The 17,041-nt window shown below is 49.7% G+C and overlaps 10 non-coding genes across 10 annotated transcripts; all 10 read left to right on the top strand.

Moving 5' to 3' along the window:
• Positions 1–1,144: 1,144 nt before the first annotated feature.
• On the top strand, positions 1,145–1,263 carry LOC142494103 (5S ribosomal RNA). The gene has a single exon (XR_012801338.1). It is a non-coding gene; the product is annotated as a 5S ribosomal RNA (ribosomal RNA).
• Positions 1,264–2,862: 1,599 nt separating this feature from the next.
• LOC142494147 (5S ribosomal RNA) lies at positions 2,863–2,981 on the top strand. Its single transcript, XR_012801380.1, has one exon. It is a non-coding gene; the product is annotated as a 5S ribosomal RNA (ribosomal RNA).
• Positions 2,982–4,543: 1,562 nt separating this feature from the next.
• LOC142494090 (5S ribosomal RNA) lies at positions 4,544–4,662 on the top strand. The gene has a single exon (XR_012801326.1). It is a non-coding gene; the product is annotated as a 5S ribosomal RNA (ribosomal RNA).
• Positions 4,663–6,233: 1,571 nt separating this feature from the next.
• On the top strand, positions 6,234–6,352 carry LOC142494079 (5S ribosomal RNA). Its single transcript, XR_012801316.1, has one exon. It is a non-coding gene; the product is annotated as a 5S ribosomal RNA (ribosomal RNA).
• A 1,571-nt stretch (positions 6,353–7,923) lies between these two features.
• LOC142494068 (5S ribosomal RNA) lies at positions 7,924–8,042 on the top strand. The gene has a single exon (XR_012801305.1). It is a non-coding gene; the product is annotated as a 5S ribosomal RNA (ribosomal RNA).
• A 1,553-nt stretch (positions 8,043–9,595) lies between these two features.
• Positions 9,596–9,714, top strand: LOC142494057 (5S ribosomal RNA). Its single transcript, XR_012801294.1, has one exon. It is a non-coding gene; the product is annotated as a 5S ribosomal RNA (ribosomal RNA).
• Positions 9,715–11,273: 1,559 nt separating this feature from the next.
• LOC142494046 (5S ribosomal RNA) lies at positions 11,274–11,392 on the top strand. Its single transcript, XR_012801283.1, has one exon. It is a non-coding gene; the product is annotated as a 5S ribosomal RNA (ribosomal RNA).
• Positions 11,393–13,011: 1,619 nt separating this feature from the next.
• On the top strand, positions 13,012–13,130 carry LOC142494146 (5S ribosomal RNA). Its single transcript, XR_012801379.1, has one exon. It is a non-coding gene; the product is annotated as a 5S ribosomal RNA (ribosomal RNA).
• Positions 13,131–14,710: 1,580 nt separating this feature from the next.
• LOC142494150 (5S ribosomal RNA) lies at positions 14,711–14,829 on the top strand. Its single transcript, XR_012801383.1, has one exon. It is a non-coding gene; the product is annotated as a 5S ribosomal RNA (ribosomal RNA).
• A 1,581-nt stretch (positions 14,830–16,410) lies between these two features.
• Positions 16,411–16,529, top strand: LOC142494144 (5S ribosomal RNA). Its single transcript, XR_012801377.1, has one exon. It is a non-coding gene; the product is annotated as a 5S ribosomal RNA (ribosomal RNA).
• Positions 16,530–17,041: the final 512 nt, after the last annotated feature.

Below are 17,041 nucleotides of genomic sequence, written 5' to 3'. Positions count from 1 at the left end.
CGTCAGAGTGCACTACTCTGTTCCTTTTTGTTATGTCTCCAGTCACTTATTAAATGAGATTTTTTATTCTTGGTGTGCCGTTTCTATGTGCATTCTACCTGCGCCCTACCCTGCTTGCAGTGCTCCACTGATTCCTCTCCCGAGGTCACCTTTTCTTGCTATGAACTACAACAGCCGGATGCACGCCTGGATGAGCCACTATCTGCAATTCGGCTCCGTTGAGCCTTCATTCTAACAGTGAGTTATTGATGGATTTCAAATGTATCCTTCCCTAGCAGACACCTTGTATGCTGTAAGTAGTGTCAATTAAGTGTGGTGGTGAACGGGGGTATACTTTTACCTTTTGGTTGTCGTGTCCCCCAAGTAGGCCATAAATGGCACTTTTATTAGCCTACCCGGGCGACTACTCCTATATGAGCTATAGGTGATAATTTAGTGGTATACCACTGATGCTCTGTATATCCTAAGAGCCACTACATGATACAAGATTTATGCTTATTGCTCACCACTAAAGGGATTGAAAGAAGATTTGAATGATTTACCTGTGGACTGTATTCTGTTGCAGCGATGCCTTGGACTGTATGTCTCCCCATGTACTACTGAATAGGAGATGCAATTGGTGGGAAGAAGGGGCGGGAGGTGTCGTGGTCCCCCGGGGGAGTTTGCTGCCGCCCCTCCTGCGTTCCTCCTTCATGGCAGTGTCAGAGTTCCCTTTAATGCCCTAGTCCTGCCCGGCAGCAGACATTTCATTCCCACTCCAGTCAGAGCAGTCAGGCAGATAAGGCACCGAGTAAGTTGTTACTTGCCTTTGGCTGTCACAGGGGTCTGCAAGGCATTGCAAAGCAATGGGAGTCCCAAGGCGTGTGTGTTTCAGTTGTCTTTGTCAGCCAAAGGGTTAAGGTTTCCTGCTGCGAGTGAAGCAAAATTTCCTGACATGAGAGAAGGTATCTGAAATAGGAATGCAAATAATAGAAAGCAAATTGCCATGAAATGTTTGTGTGTGCAAGTGAAAAAGAGAGCCCGTGCAAAAGGAAAAGCTGAATAGGAGATGCAATGGGTGGGAAGAAGGGGTACGTCTAAAGCAGCAGCATGAGCTGTGAGGCAGGCAGTGAGCTTAAGAGGCGTTGCAGAGAGCAGAGTACTCGCCTACGGCCACACCACCCTGAATGCGCCCGATCTCGTCTGATCTCGGAAGCTAAGCAGGGTCGGGCCTGGTTAGTACTTGGATGGGAGACCGCCTGGGAATACCAGGTGCTGTAGGCTTTTGCTTTTGGCTTGTCTCAACAGCAGGGGGCGATGTTGTCAATGCCTTTTTCACTCCCATTGACAGCAGCTGGAAAGCCTGTTAACGGCGCTTTCGCTGCCGCACTTTTGATTGGTTGCTTTCTTTTGCACTCGTGAATTGACTATTCCAATCATAGAGCCATTACTCCATTCTTAGTGGTTGTTTATTTTTTTGGGGGGGCGGGTTCACGTGGGTCACGTGGGTCACGTGGGTCACGTGGGTCACGTGGGTCACGTGGCATGACCCTGCAGCGTCATTTGGAGTTGGATCGTGGTCCCCCGGGGGAGTTTGCCGCCCCTCGGTTCCTCCTTCATGGCAGTGTCAGAGTTCCCTTTAATGCCCCAGTCCTGCCCGGCAGCAGACATTTAATTCCCACGCTTTGACAAAGGGCCAAGGCCCGAAACGCGTCAGAGTGCACTACTCTGTTCCTTTTTGTTATGTCTCCAGTCACTTATTAAATGAGATTTTTTATTCTTGGTGTGCCGTTTCTATGTGCATTCTACCTGCGCCCTACCCTGCTTGCAGTGCTCCACTGATTCCTCTCCCGAGGTCACCTTTTCTTGCTATGAACTACAACAGCCGGATGCACGCCTGGATGAGCCACTATCTGCAATTCGGCTCCGTTGAGCCTTCATTCTAACAGTGAGTTATTGATGGATTTCAAATGTATCCTTCCCTAGCAGACACCTTGTATGCTGTAAGTAGTGTCAATTAAGTGTGGTGGTGAACGGGGGTATACTTTTACCTTTTGGTTGTCGTGTCCCCCAAGTAGGCCATAAATGGCACTTTTATTAGCCTACCCGGGCGACTACTCCTATATGAGCTATAGGTGATAATTTAGTGGTATACCACTGATGCTCTGTATATCCTAAGAGCCACTACATGATACAAGATTTATGCTTATTGCTCACCACTAAAGGGATTGAAAGAAGATTTGAATGATTTACCTGTGGACTGTATTCTGTTGCAGCGATGCCTTGGACTGTATGTCTCCCCATGTACTACTGAATAGGAGATGCAATTGGTGGGAAGAAGGGGCGGGAGGTGTCGTGGTCCCCCGGGGGAGTTTGCTGCCGCCCCTCCTGCGTTCCTCCTTCATGGCAGTGTCAGAGTTCCCTTTAATGCCCTAGTCCTGCCCGGCAGCAGACATTTCATTCCCACTCCAGTCAGAGCAGTCAGGCAGATAAGGCACCGAGTAAGTTGTTACTTGCCTTTGGCTGTCACAGGGGTCTGCAAGGCATTGCAAAGCAATGGGAGTCCCAAGGCGTGTGTGTTTCAGTTGTCTTTGTCAGCCAAAGGGTTAAGGTTTCCTGCTGCGAGTGAAGCAAAATTTCCTGACATGAGAGAAGGTATCTGAAATAGGAATGCAAATAATAGAAAGCAAATTGCCATGAAATGTTTGTGTGTGCAAGTGAAAAAGAGAGCCCGTGCAAAAGGAAAAGCTGAATAGGAGATGCAATGGGTGGGAAGAAGGGGTACGTCTAAAGCAGCAGCATGAGCTGTGAGGCAGGCAGTGAGCTTAAGAGGCGTTGCAGAGAGCAGAGAGCAGAGAGCAGAGAGCAGAGTACTCAGTACTCGCCTACGGCCACACCACCCTGAATGCGCCCGATCTCGTCTGATCTCGGAAGCTAAGCAGGGTCGGGCCTGGTTAGTACTTGGATGGGAGACCGCCTGGGAATACCAGGTGCTGTTGGCTTTTGCTTTTGGCTTGTCTCAACAGCAGGGGGCGATGTTGTCAATGCCTTTTTCACTCCCATTGACAGCAGCTGGAAAGCCTGTTAACGGCGCTTTCGCTGCCGCACTTTTGATTGGTTGCTTTCTTTTGCACTCGTTAATTGACTATTCCAATCATAGAGCCATTACTCCATTCTTAGTGGTTGTTTATTTTTTTGGGGGGGCGGGTTCACGTGGGTCACGTGGGTCACGTGGGTCACGTGGGTCACGTGGCATGACCCTGCAGCGTCATTTGGAGTTGGATCGTGGTCCCCCGGGGGAGTTTGCCGCCCCTCGGTGCCTCCTTCATGGCAGTGTCAGAGTTCCCTTTAATGCCCCAGTCCTGCCCGGCAGCAGACATTTAATTCCCACGCTTTGACAAAGGGCCAAGGCCCGAAACGCGTCAGAGTGCACTACTCTGTTCCTTTTTGTTATGTCTCCAGTCACTTATTAAATGAGATTTTTTATTCTTGGTGTGCCGTTTCTATGTGCATTCTACCTGCGCCCTACCCTGCTTGCAGTGCTCCACTGATTCCTCTCCCGAGGTCACCTTTTCTTGCTATGAACTACAACAGCCGGATGCACGCCTGGATGAGCCACTATCTGCAATTCGGCTCCGTTGAGCCTTCATTCTAACAGTGAGTTATTGATGGATTTCAAATGTATCCTTCCCTAGCAGACACCTTGTATGCTGTAAGTAGTGTCAATTAAGTGTGGTGGTGAACGGGGGTATACTTTTACCTTTTGGTTGTCGTGTCCCCCAAGTAGGCCATAAATGGCACTTTTATTAGCCTACCCGGGCGACTACTCCTATATGAGCTATAGGTGATAATTTAGTGGTATACCACTGATGCTCTGTATATCCTAAGAGCCACTACATGATACAAGATTTATGCTTATTGCTCACCACTAAAGGGATTGAAAGAAGATTTGAATGATTTACCTGTGGACTGTATTCTGTTGCAGCGATGCCTTGGACTGTATGTCTCCCCATGTACTACTGAATAGGAGATGCAATTGGTGGGAAGAAGGGGCGGGAGGTGTCGTGGTCCCCCGGGGGAGTTTGCTGCCGCCCCTCCTGCGTTCCTCCTTCATGGCAGTGTCAGAGTTCCCTTTAATGCCCTAGTCCTGCCCGGCAGCAGACATTTCATTCCCACTCCAGTCAGAGCAGTCAGGCAGATAAGGCACCGAGTAAGTTGTTACTTGCCTTTGGCTGTCACAGGGGTCTGCAAGGCATTGCAAAGCAATGGGAGTCCCAAGGCGTGTGTGTTTCAGTTGTCTTTGTCAGCCAAAGGGTTAAGGTTTCCTGCTGCGAGTGAAGCAAAATTTCCTGACATGAGAGAAGGTATCTGAAATAGGAATGCAAATAATAGAAAGCAAATTGCCATGAAATGTTTGTGTGTGCAAGTGAAAAAGAGAGCCCGTGCAAAAGGAAAAGCTGAATAGGAGATGCAATGGGTGGGAAGAAGGGGTACGTCTAAAGCAGCAGCATGAGCTGTGAGGCAGGCAGTGAGCTTAAGAGGCGTTGCAGAGAGCAGAGTACTCGCCTACGGCCACACCACCCTGAATGCGCCCGATCTCGTCTGATCTCGGAAGCTAAGCAGGGTCGGGCCTGGTTAGTACTTGGATGGGAGACCGCCTGGGAATACCAGGTGCTGTAGGCTTTTGCTTTTGGCTTGTCTCAACAGCAGGGGGCGATGTTGTCAATGCCTTTTTCACTCCCATTGACAGCAGCTGGAAAGCCTGTTAACGGCGCTTTCGCTGCCGCACTTTTGATTGGTTGCTTTCTTTTGCACTCGTGAATTGACTATTCCAATCATAGAGCCATTACTCCATTCTTAGTGGTTGTTTATTTTTTTGGGGGGGCGGGTTCACGTGGGTCACGTGGGTCACGTGGGTCACGTGGGTCACGTGGGTCACGTGGCATGACCCTGCAGCGTCATTTGGAGTTGGATCGTGGTCCCCCGGGGGAGTTTGCCGCCCCTCGGTTCCTCCTTCATGGCAGTGTCAGAGTTCCCTTTAATGCCCCAGTCCTGCCCGGCAGCAGACATTTAATTCCCACGCTTTGACAAAGGGCCAAGGCCCGAAACGCGTCAGAGTGCACTACTCTGTTCCTTTTTGTTATGTCTCCAGTCACTTATTAAATGAGATTTTTTATTCTTGGTGTGCCGTTTCTATGTGCATTCTACCTGCGCCCTACCCTGCTTGCAGTGCTCCACTGATTCCTCTCCCGAGGTCACCTTTTCTTGCTATGAACTACAACAGCCGGATGCACGCCTGGATGAGCCACTATCTGCAATTCGGCTCCGTTGAGCCTTCATTCTAACAGTGAGTTATTGATGGATTTCAAATGTATCCTTCCCTAGCAGACACCTTGTATGCTGTAAGTAGTGTCAATTAAGTGTGGTGGTGAACGGGGGTATACTTTTACCTTTTGGTTGTCGTGTCCCCCAAGTAGGCCATAAATGGCACTTTTATTAGCCTACCCGGGCGACTACTCCTATATGAGCTATAGGTGATAATTTAGTGGTATACCACTGATGCTCTGTATATCCTAAGAGCCACTACATGATACAAGATTTATGCTTATTGCTCACCACTAAAGGGATTGAAAGAAGATTTGAATGATTTACCTGTGGACTGTATTCTGTTGCAGCGATGCCTTGGACTGTATGTCTCCCCATGTACTACTGAATAGGAGATGCAATTGGTGGGAAGAAGGGGCGGGAGGTGTCGTGGTCCCCCGGGGGAGTTTGCTGCCGCCCCTCCTGCGTTCCTCCTTCATGGCAGTGTCAGAGTTCCCTTTAATGCCCTAGTCCTGCCCGGCAGCAGACATTTCATTCCCACTCCAGTCAGAGCAGTCAGGCAGATAAGGCACCGAGTAAGTTGTTACTTGCCTTTGGCTGTCACAGGGGTCTGCAAGGCATTGCAAAGCAATGGGAGTCCCAAGGCGTGTGTGTTTCAGTTGTCTTTGTCAGCCAAAGGGTTAAGGTTTCCTGCTGCGAGTGAAGCAAAATTTCCTGACATGAGAGAAGGTATCTGAAATAGGAATGCAAATAATAGAAAGCAAATTGCCATGAAATGTTTGTGTGTGCAAGTGAAAAAGAGAGCCCGTGCAAAAGGAAAAGCTGAATAGGAGATGCAATGGGTGGGAAGAAGGGGTACGTCTAAAGCAGCAGCATGAGCTGTGAGGCAGGCAGTGAGCTTAAGAGGCGTTGCAGAGAGCAGAGTACTCGCCTACGGCCACACCACCCTGAATGCGCCCGATCTCGTCTGATCTCGGAAGCTAAGCAGGGTCGGGCCTGGTTAGTACTTGGATGGGAGACCGCCTGGGAATACCAGGTGCTGTAGGCTTTTGCTTTTGGCTTGTCTCAACAGCAGGGGGCGATGTTGTCAATGCCTTTTTCACTCCCATTGACAGCAGCTGGAAAGCCTGTTAACGGCGCTTTCGCTGCCGCACTTTTGATTGGTTGCTTTCTTTTGCACTCGTGAATTGACTATTCCAATCATAGAGCCATTACTCCATTCTTAGTGGTTGTTTATTTTTTTGGGGGGGCGGGTTCACGTGGGTCACGTGGGTCACGTGGGTCACGTGGGTCACGTGGGTCACGTGGCATGACCCTGCAGCGTCATTTGGAGTTGGATCGTGGTCCCCCGGGGGAGTTTGCCGCCCCTCGGTTCCTCCTTCATGGCAGTGTCAGAGTTCCCTTTAATGCCCCAGTCCTGCCCGGCAGCAGACATTTAATTCCCACGCTTTGACAAAGGGCCAAGGCCCGAAACGCGTCAGAGTGCACTACTCTGTTCCTTTTTGTTATGTCTCCAGTCACTTATTAAATGAGATTTTTTATTCTTGGTGTGCCGTTTCTATGTGCATTCTACCTGCGCCCTACCCTGCTTGCAGTGCTCCACTGATTCCTCTCCCGAGGTCACCTTTTCTTGCTATGAACTACAACAGCCGGATGCACGCCTGGATGAGCCACTATCTGCAATTCGGCTCCGTTGAGCCTTCATTCTAACAGTGAGTTATTGATGGATTTCAAATGTATCCTTCCCTAGCAGACACCTTGTATGCTGTAAGTAGTGTCAATTAAGTGTGGTGGTGAACGGGGGTATACTTTTACCTTTTGGTTGTCGTGTCCCCCAAGTAGGCCATAAATGGCACTTTTATTAGCCTACCCGGGCGACTACTCCTATATGAGCTATAGGTGATAATTTAGTGGTATACCACTGATGCTCTGTATATCCTAAGAGCCACTACATGATACAAGATTTATGCTTATTGCTCACCACTAAAGGGATTGAAAGAAGATTTGAATGATTTACCTGTGGACTGTATTCTGTTGCAGCGATGCCTTGGACTGTATGTCTCCCCATGTACTACTGAATAGGAGATGCAATTGGTGGGAAGAAGGGGCGGGAGGTGTCGTGGTCCCCCGGGGGAGTTTGCTGCCGCCCCTCCTGCGTTCCTCCTTCATGGCAGTGTCAGAGTTCCCTTTAATGCCCTAGTCCTGCCCGGCAGCAGACATTTCATTCCCACTCCAGTCAGAGCAGTCAGGCAGATAAGGCACCGAGTAAGTTGTTACTTGCCTTTGGCTGTCACAGGGGTCTGCAAGGCATTGCAAAGCAATGGGAGTCCCAAGGCGTGTGTGTTTCAGTTGTCTTTGTCAGCCAAAGGGTTAAGGTTTCCTGCTGCGAGTGAAGCAAAATTTCCTGACATGAGAGAAGGTATCTGAAATAGGAATGCAAATAATAGAAAGCAAATTGCCATGAAATGTTTGTGTGTGCAAGTGAAAAAGAGAGCCCGTGCAAAAGGAAAAGCTGAATAGGAGATGCAATGGGTGGGAAGAAGGGGTACGTCTAAAGCAGCAGCATGAGCTGTGAGGCAGGCAGTGAGCTTAAGAGGCGTTGCAGAGAGCAGAGTACTCGCCTACGGCCACACCACCCTGAATGCGCCCGATCTCGTCTGATCTCGGAAGCTAAGCAGGGTCGGGCCTGGTTAGTACTTGGATGGGAGACCGCCTGGGAATACCAGGTGCTGTAGGCTTTTGCTTTTGGCTTGTCTCAACAGCAGGGGGCGATGTTGTCAATGCCTTTTTCACTCCCATTGACAGCAGCTGGAAAGCCTGTTAACGGCGCTTTCGCTGCCGCACTTTTGATTGGTTGCTTTCTTTTGCACTCGTGAATTGACTATTCCAATCATAGAGCCATTACTCCATTCTTAGTGGTTGTTTATTTTTTTGGGGGGGCGGGTTCACGTGGGTCACGTGGGTCACGTGGGTCACGTGGCATGACCCTGCAGCGTCATTTGGAGTTGGATCGTGGTCCCCCGGGGGAGTTTGCCGCCCCTCGGTGCCTCCTTCATGGCAGTGTCAGAGTTCCCTTTAATGCCCCAGTCCTGCCCGGCAGCAGACATTTAATTCCCACGCTTTGACAAAGGGCCAAGGCCCGAAACGCGTCAGAGTGCACTACTCTGTTCCTTTTTGTTATGTCTCCAGTCACTTATTAAATGAGATTTTTTATTCTTGGTGTGCCGTTTCTATGTGCATTCTACCTGCGCCCTACCCTGCTTGCAGTGCTCCACTGATTCCTCTCCCGAGGTCACCTTTTCTTGCTATGAACTACAACAGCCGGATGCACGCCTGGATGAGCCACTATCTGCAATTCGGCTCCGTTGAGCCTTCATTCTAACAGTGAGTTATTGATGGATTTCAAATGTATCCTTCCCTAGCAGACACCTTGTATGCTGTAAGTAGTGTCAATTAAGTGTGGTGGTGAACGGGGGTATACTTTTACCTTTTGGTTGTCGTGTCCCCCAAGTAGGCCATAAATGGCACTTTTATTAGCCTACCCGGGCGACTACTCCTATATGAGCTATAGGTGATAATTTAGTGGTATACCACTGATGCTCTGTATATCCTAAGAGCCACTACATGATACAAGATTTATGCTTATTGCTCACCACTAAAGGGATTGAAAGAAGATTTGAATGATTTACCTGTGGACTGTATTCTGTTGCAGCGATGCCTTGGACTGTATGTCTCCCCATGTACTACTGAATAGGAGATGCAATTGGTGGGAAGAAGGGGCGGGAGGTGTCGTGGTCCCCCGGGGGAGTTTGCTGCCGCCCCTCCTGCGTTCCTCCTTCATGGCAGTGTCAGAGTTCCCTTTAATGCCCTAGTCCTGCCCGGCAGCAGACATTTCATTCCCACTCCAGTCAGAGCAGTCAGGCAGATAAGGCACCGAGTAAGTTGTTACTTGCCTTTGGCTGTCACAGGGGTCTGCAAGGCATTGCAAAGCAATGGGAGTCCCAAGGCGTGTGTGTTTCAGTTGTCTTTGTCAGCCAAAGGGTTAAGGTTTCCTGCTGCGAGTGAAGCAAAATTTCCTGACATGAGAGAAGGTATCTGAAATAGGAATGCAAATAATAGAAAGCAAATTGCCATGAAATGTTTGTGTGTGCAAGTGAAAAAGAGAGCCCGTGCAAAAGGAAAAGCTGAATAGGAGATGCAATGGGTGGGAAGAAGGGGTACGTCTAAAGCAGCAGCATGAGCTGTGAGGCAGGCAGTGAGCTTAAGAGGCGTTGCAGAGAGCAGAGTACTCGCCTACGGCCACACCACCCTGAATGCGCCCGATCTCGTCTGATCTCGGAAGCTAAGCAGGGTCGGGCCTGGTTAGTACTTGGATGGGAGACCGCCTGGGAATACCAGGTGCTGTAGGCTTTTGCTTTTGGCTTGTCTCAACAGCAGGGGGCGATGTTGTCAATGCCTTTTTCACTCCCATTGACAGCAGCTGGAAAGCCTGTTAACGGCGCTTTCGCTGCCGCACTTTTGATTGGTTGCTTTCTTTTGCACTCGTGAATTGACTATTCCAATCATAGAGCCATTACTCCATTCTTAGTGGTTGTTTATTTTTTTGGGGGGGCGGGTTCACGTGGGTCACGTGGGTCACGTGGGTCACGTGGGTCACGTGGGTCACGTGGCATGACCCTGCAGCGTCATTTGGAGTTGGATCGTGGTCCCCCGGGGGAGTTTGCCGCCCCTCGGTTCCTCCTTCATGGCAGTGTCAGAGTTCCCTTTAATGCCCCAGTCCTGCCCGGCAGCAGACATTTAATTCCCACGCTTTGACAAAGGGCCAAGGCCCGAAACGCGTCAGAGTGCACTACTCTGTTCCTTTTTGTTATGTCTCCAGTCACTTATTAAATGAGATTTTTTATTCTTGGTGTGCCGTTTCTATGTGCATTCTACCTGCGCCCTACCCTGCTTGCAGTGCTCCACTGATTCCTCTCCCGAGGTCACCTTTTCTTGCTATGAACTACAACAGCCGGATGCACGCCTGGATGAGCCACTATCTGCAATTCGGCTCCGTTGAGCCTTCATTCTAACAGTGAGTTATTGATGGATTTCAAATGTATCCTTCCCTAGCAGACACCTTGTATGCTGTAAGTAGTGTCAATTAAGTGTGGTGGTGAACGGGGGTATACTTTTACCTTTTGGTTGTCGTGTCCCCCAAGTAGGCCATAAATGGCACTTTTATTAGCCTACCCGGGCGACTACTCCTATATGAGCTATAGGTGATAATTTAGTGGTATACCACTGATGCTCTGTATATCCTAAGAGCCACTACATGATACAAGATTTATGCTTATTGCTCACCACTAAAGGGATTGAAAGAAGATTTGAATGATTTACCTGTGGACTGTATTCTGTTGCAGCGATGCCTTGGACTGTATGTCTCCCCATGTACTACTGAATAGGAGATGCAATTGGTGGGAAGAAGGGGCGGGAGGTGTCGTGGTCCCCCGGGGGAGTTTGCTGCCGCCCCTCCTGCGTTCCTCCTTCATGGCAGTGTCAGAGTTCCCTTTAATGCCCTAGTCCTGCCCGGCAGCAGACATTTCATTCCCACTCCAGTCAGAGCAGTCAGGCAGATAAGGCACCGAGTAAGTTGTTACTTGCCTTTGGCTGTCACAGGGGTCTGCAAGGCATTGCAAAGCAATGGGAGTCCCAAGGCGTGTGTGTTTCAGTTGTCTTTGTCAGCCAAAGGGTTAAGGTTTCCTGCTGCGAGTGAAGCAAAATTTCCTGACATGAGAGAAGGTATCTGAAATAGGAATGCAAATAATAGAAAGCAAATTGCCATGAAATGTTTGTGTGTGCAAGTGAAAAAGAGAGCCCGTGCAAAAGGAAAAGCTGAATAGGAGATGCAATGGGTGGGAAGAAGGGGTACGTCTAAAGCAGCAGCATGAGCTGTGAGGCAGGCAGTGAGCGCAGAGAGCAGAGTACTCGCCTACGGCCACACCACCCTGAATGCGCCCGATCTCGTCTGATCTCGGAAGCTAAGCAGGGTCGGGCCTGGTTAGTACTTGGATGGGAGACCGCCTGGGAATACCAGGTGCTGTAGGCTTTTGCTTTTGGCTTGTCTCAACAGCAGGGGGCGATGTTGTCAATGCCTTTTTCACTCCCATTGACAGCAGCTGGAAAGCCTGTTAACGGCGCTTTCGCTGCCGCACTTTTGATTGGTTGCTTTCTTTTGCACTCGTTAATTGACTATTCCAATCATAGAGCCATTACTCCATTCTTAGTGGTTGTTTATTTTTTTGGGGGGGCGGGTTCACGTGGGTCACGTGGGTCACGTGGGTCACGTGGGTCACGTGGGTCACGTGGGTCACGTGGGTCACGTGGGTCACGTGGCATGACCCTGCAGCGTCATTTGGAGTTGGATCGTGGTCCCCCGGGGGAGTTTGCCGCCCCTCGGTTCCTCCTTCATGGCAGTGTCAGAGTTCCCTTTAATGCCCCAGTCCTGCCCGGCAGCAGACATTTAATTCCCACGCTTTGACAAAGGGCCAAGGCCCGAAACGCGTCAGAGTGCACTACTCTGTTCCTTTTTGTTATGTCTCCAGTCACTTATTAAATGAGATTTTTTATTCTTGGTGTGCCGTTTCTATGTGCATTCTACCTGCGCCCTACCCTGCTTGCAGTGCTCCACTGATTCCTCTCCCGAGGTCACCTTTTCTTGCTATGAACTACAACAGCCGGATGCACGCCTGGATGAGCCACTATCTGCAATTCGGCTCCGTTGAGCCTTCATTCTAACAGTGAGTTATTGATGGATTTCAAATGTATCCTTCCCTAGCAGACACCTTGTATGCTGTAAGTAGTGTCAATTAAGTGTGGTGGTGAACGGGGGTATACTTTTACCTTTTGGTTGTCGTGTCCCCCAAGTAGGCCATAAATGGCACTTTTATTAGCCTACCCGGGCGACTACTCCTATATGAGCTATAGGTGATAATTTAGTGGTATACCACTGATGCTCTGTATATCCTAAGAGCCACTACATGATACAAGATTTATGCTTATTGCTCACCACTAAAGGGATTGAAAGAAGATTTGAATGATTTACCTGTGGACTGTATTCTGTTGCAGCGATGCCTTGGACTGTATGTCTCCCCATGTACTACTGAATAGGAGATGCAATTGGTGGGAAGAAGGGGCGGGAGGTGTCGTGGTCCCCCGGGGGAGTTTGCTGCCGCCCCTCCTGCGTTCCTCCTTCATGGCAGTGTCAGAGTTCCCTTTAATGCCCTAGTCCTGCCCGGCAGCAGACATTTCATTCCCACTCCAGTCAGAGCAGTCAGGCAGATAAGGCACCGAGTAAGTTGTTACTTGCCTTTGGCTGTCACAGGGGTCTGCAAGGCATTGCAAAGCAATGGGAGTCCCAAGGCGTGTGTGTTTCAGTTGTCTTTGTCAGCCAAAGGGTTAAGGTTTCCTGCTGCGAGTGAAGCAAAATTTCCTGACATGAGAGAAGGTATCTGAAATAGGAATGCAAATAATAGAAAGCAAATTGCCATGAAATGTTTGTGTGTGCAAGTGAAAAAGAGAGCCCGTGCAAAAGGAAAAGCTGAATAGGAGATGCAATGGGTGGGAAGAAGGGGTACGTCTAAAGCAGCAGCATGAGCTGTGAGGCAGGCAGTGAGCTTAAGAGGCGTTGCAGAGAGCAGAGAGCAGAGAGCAGAGTACTCAGTACTCGCCTACGGCCACACCACCCTGAATGCGCCCGATCTCGTCTGATCTCGGAAGCTAAGCAGGGTCGGGCCTGGTTAGTACTTGGATGGGAGACCGCCTGGGAATACCAGGTGCTGTTGGCTTTTGCTTTTGGCTTGTCTCAACAGCAGGGGGCGATGTTGTCAATGCCTTTTTCACTCCCATTGACAGCAGCTGGAAAGCCTGTTAACGGCGCTTTCGCTGCCGCACTTTTGATTGGTTGCTTTCTTTTGCACTCGTTAATTGACTATTCCAATCATAGAGCCATTACTCCATTCTTAGTGGTTGTTTATTTTTTTGGGGGGGCGGGTTCACGTGGGTCACGTGGGTCACGTGGGTCACGTGGGTCACGTGGGTCACGTGGGTCACGTGGCATGACCCTGCAGCGTCATTTGGAGTTGGATCGTGGTCCCCCGGGGGAGTTTGCCGCCCCTCGGTGCCTCCTTCATGGCAGTGTCAGAGTTCCCTTTAATGCCCCAGTCCTGCCCGGCAGCAGACATTTAATTCCCACGCTTTGACAAAGGGCCAAGGCCCGAAACGCGTCAGAGTGCACTACTCTGTTCCTTTTTGTTATGTCTCCAGTCACTTATTAAATGAGATTTTTTATTCTTGGTGTGCCGTTTCTATGTGCATTCTACCTGCGCCCTACCCTGCTTGCAGTGCTCCACTGATTCCTCTCCCGAGGTCACCTTTTCTTGCTATGAACTACAACAGCCGGATGCACGCCTGGATGAGCCACTATCTGCAATTCGGCTCCGTTGAGCCTTCATTCTAACAGTGAGTTATTGATGGATTTCAAATGTATCCTTCCCTAGCAGACACCTTGTATGCTGTAAGTAGTGTCAATTAAGTGTGGTGGTGAACGGGGGTATACTTTTACCTTTTGGTTGTCGTGTCCCCCAAGTAGGCCATAAATGGCACTTTTATTAGCCTACCCGGGCGACTACTCCTATATGAGCTATAGGTGATAATTTAGTGGTATACCACTGATGCTCTGTATATCCTAAGAGCCACTACATGATACAAGATTTATGCTTATTGCTCACCACTAAAGGGATTGAAAGAAGATTTGAATGATTTACCTGTGGACTGTATTCTGTTGCAGCGATGCCTTGGACTGTATGTCTCCCCATGTACTACTGAATAGGAGATGCAATTGGTGGGAAGAAGGGGCGGGAGGTGTCGTGGTCCCCCGGGGGAGTTTGCTGCCGCCCCTCCTGCGTTCCTCCTTCATGGCAGTGTCAGAGTTCCCTTTAATGCCCTAGTCCTGCCCGGCAGCAGACATTTCATTCCCACTCCAGTCAGAGCAGTCAGGCAGATAAGGCACCGAGTAAGTTGTTACTTGCCTTTGGCTGTCACAGGGGTCTGCAAGGCATTGCAAAGCAATGGGAGTCCCAAGGCGTGTGTGTTTCAGTTGTCTTTGTCAGCCAAAGGGTTAAGGTTTCCTGCTGCGAGTGAAGCAAAATTTCCTGACATGAGAGAAGGTATCTGAAATAGGAATGCAAATAATAGAAAGCAAATTGCCATGAAATGTTTGTGTGTGCAAGTGAAAAAGAGAGCCCGTGCAAAAGGAAAAGCTGAATAGGAGATGTAATGGGTGGGAAGAAGGGGTACGTCTAAAGCAGCAGCATGAGCTGTGAGGCAGGCAGTGAGCTTAAGAGGCGTTGCAGAGAGCAGAGTACTCGCCTACGGCCACACCACCCTGAATGCGCCCGATCTCGTCTGATCTCGGAAGCTAAGCAGGGTCGGGCCTGGTTAGTACTTGGATGGGAGACTGCCTGGGAATACCAGGTGCTGTAGGCTTTTGCTTTTGGCTTGTCTCAACAGCAGGGGGCGATGTTGTCAATGCCTTTTTCACTCCCATTGACAGCAGCTGGAAAGCCTGTTAACGGCGCTTTCGCTGCCGCACTTTTGATTGGTTGCTTTCTTTTTCACTCGTGAATTGACTATTCCAATCATAGAGCCATTACTCCATTCTTAGTGGTTGTTTATTTTTTTGGGGGGGCGGGTTCACGTGGGTCACGTGGGTCACGTGGGTCACGTGGCATGACCCTGCAGCGTCATTTGGAGTTGGATCGTGGTCCCCCGGGGGAGTTTGCCGCCCCTCGGTTCCTCCTTCATGGCAGTGTCAGAGTTCCCTTTAATGCCCCAGTCCTGCCCGGCAGCAGACATTTAATTCCCACGCTTTGACAAAGGGCCAAGGCCCGAAACGCGTCAGAGTGCACTACTCTGTTCCTTTTTGTTATGTCTCCAGTCACTTATTAAATGAGATTTTTTATTCTTGGTGTGCCGTTTCTATGTGCATTCTACCTGCGCCCTACCCTGCTTGCAGTGCTCCACTGATTCCTCTCCCGAGGTCACCTTTTCTTGCTATGAACTACAACAGCCGGATGCACGCCTGGATGAGCCACTATCTGCAATTCGGCTCCGTTGAGCCTTCATTCTAACAGTGAGTTATTGATGGATTTCAAATGTATCCTTCCCTAGCAGACACCTTGTATGCTGTAAGTAGTGTCAATTAAGTGTGGTGGTGAACGGGGGTATACTTTTACCTTTTGGTTGTCGTGTCCCCCAAGTAGGCCATAAATGGCACTTTTATTAGCCTACCCGGGCGACTACTCCTATATGAGCTATAGGTGATAATTTAGTGGTATACCACTGATGCTCTGTATATCCTAAGAGCCACTACATGATACAAGATTTATGCTTATTGCTCACCACTAAAGGGATTGAAAGAAGATTTGAATGATTTACCTGTGGACTGTATTCTGTTGCAGCGATGCCTTGGACTGTATGTCTCCCCATGTACTACTGAATAGGAGATGCAATTGGTGGGAAGAAGGGGCGGGAGGTGTCGTGGTCCCCCGGGGGAGTTTGCTGCCGCCCCTCCTGCGTTCCTCCTTCATGGCAGTGTCAGAGTTCCCTTTAATGCCCTAGTCCTGCCCGGCAGCAGACATTTCATTCCCACTCCAGTCAGAGCAGTCAGGCAGATAAGGCACCGAGTAAGTTGTTACTTGCCTTTGGCTGTCACAGGGGTCTGCAAGGCATTGCAAAGCAATGGGAGTCCCAAGGCGTGTGTGTTTCAGTTGTCTTTGTCAGCCAAAGGGTTAAGGTTTCCTGCTGCGAGTGAAGCAAAATTTCCTGACATGAGAGAAGGTATCTGAAATAGGAATGCAAATAATAGAAAGCAAATTGCCATGAAATGTTTGTGTGTGCAAGTGAAAAAGAGAGCCCGTGCAAAAGGAAAAGCTGAATAGGAGATGCAATGGGTGGGAAGAAGGGGTACGTCTAAAGCAGCAGCATGAGCTGTGAGGCAGGCAGTGAGCTTAAGAGGCGTTGCAGAGAGCAGAGAGCAGAGAGCAGAGAGCAGAGTACTCAGTACTCGCCTACGGCCACACCACCCTGAATGCGCCCGATCTCGTCTGATCTCGGAAGCTAAGCAGGGTCGGGCCTGGTTAGTACTTGGATGGGAGACCGCCTGGGAATACCAGGTGCTGTTGGCTTTTGCTTTTGGCTTGTCTCAACAGCAGGGGGCGATGTTGTCAATGCCTTTTTCACTCCCATTGACAGCAGCTGGAAAGCCTGTTAACGGCGCTTTCGCTGCCGCACTTTTGATTGGTTGCTTTCTTTTGCACTCGTTAATTGACTATTCCAATCATAGAGCCATTACTCCATTCTTAGTGGTTGTTTATTTTTTTGGGGGGGCGGGTTCACGTGGGTCACGTGGGTCACGTGGGTCACGTGGGTCACGTGGCATGACCCTGCAGCGTCATTTGGAGTTGGATCGTGGTCCCCCGGGGGAGTTTGCCGCCCCTCGGTGCCTCCTTCATGGCAGTGTCAGAGTTCCCTTTAATGCCCCAGTCCTGCCCGGCAGCAGACATTTAATTCCCACGCTTTGACAAAGGGCCAAGGCCCGAAACGCGTCAGAGTGCACTACTCTGTTCCTTTTTGTTATGTCTCCAGTCACTTATTAAATGAGATTTTTTATTCTTGGTGTGCCGTTTCTATGTGCATT

This window comes from Ascaphus truei, chromosome 4 (genome assembly GCF_040206685.1).
Source record: "Ascaphus truei isolate aAscTru1 chromosome 4, aAscTru1.hap1, whole genome shotgun sequence".
Classification (NCBI taxonomy): domain Eukaryota; kingdom Metazoa; phylum Chordata; class Amphibia; order Anura; family Ascaphidae; genus Ascaphus; species Ascaphus truei.
This window is presented reverse-complemented; position numbering and strand designations above follow the sequence as displayed.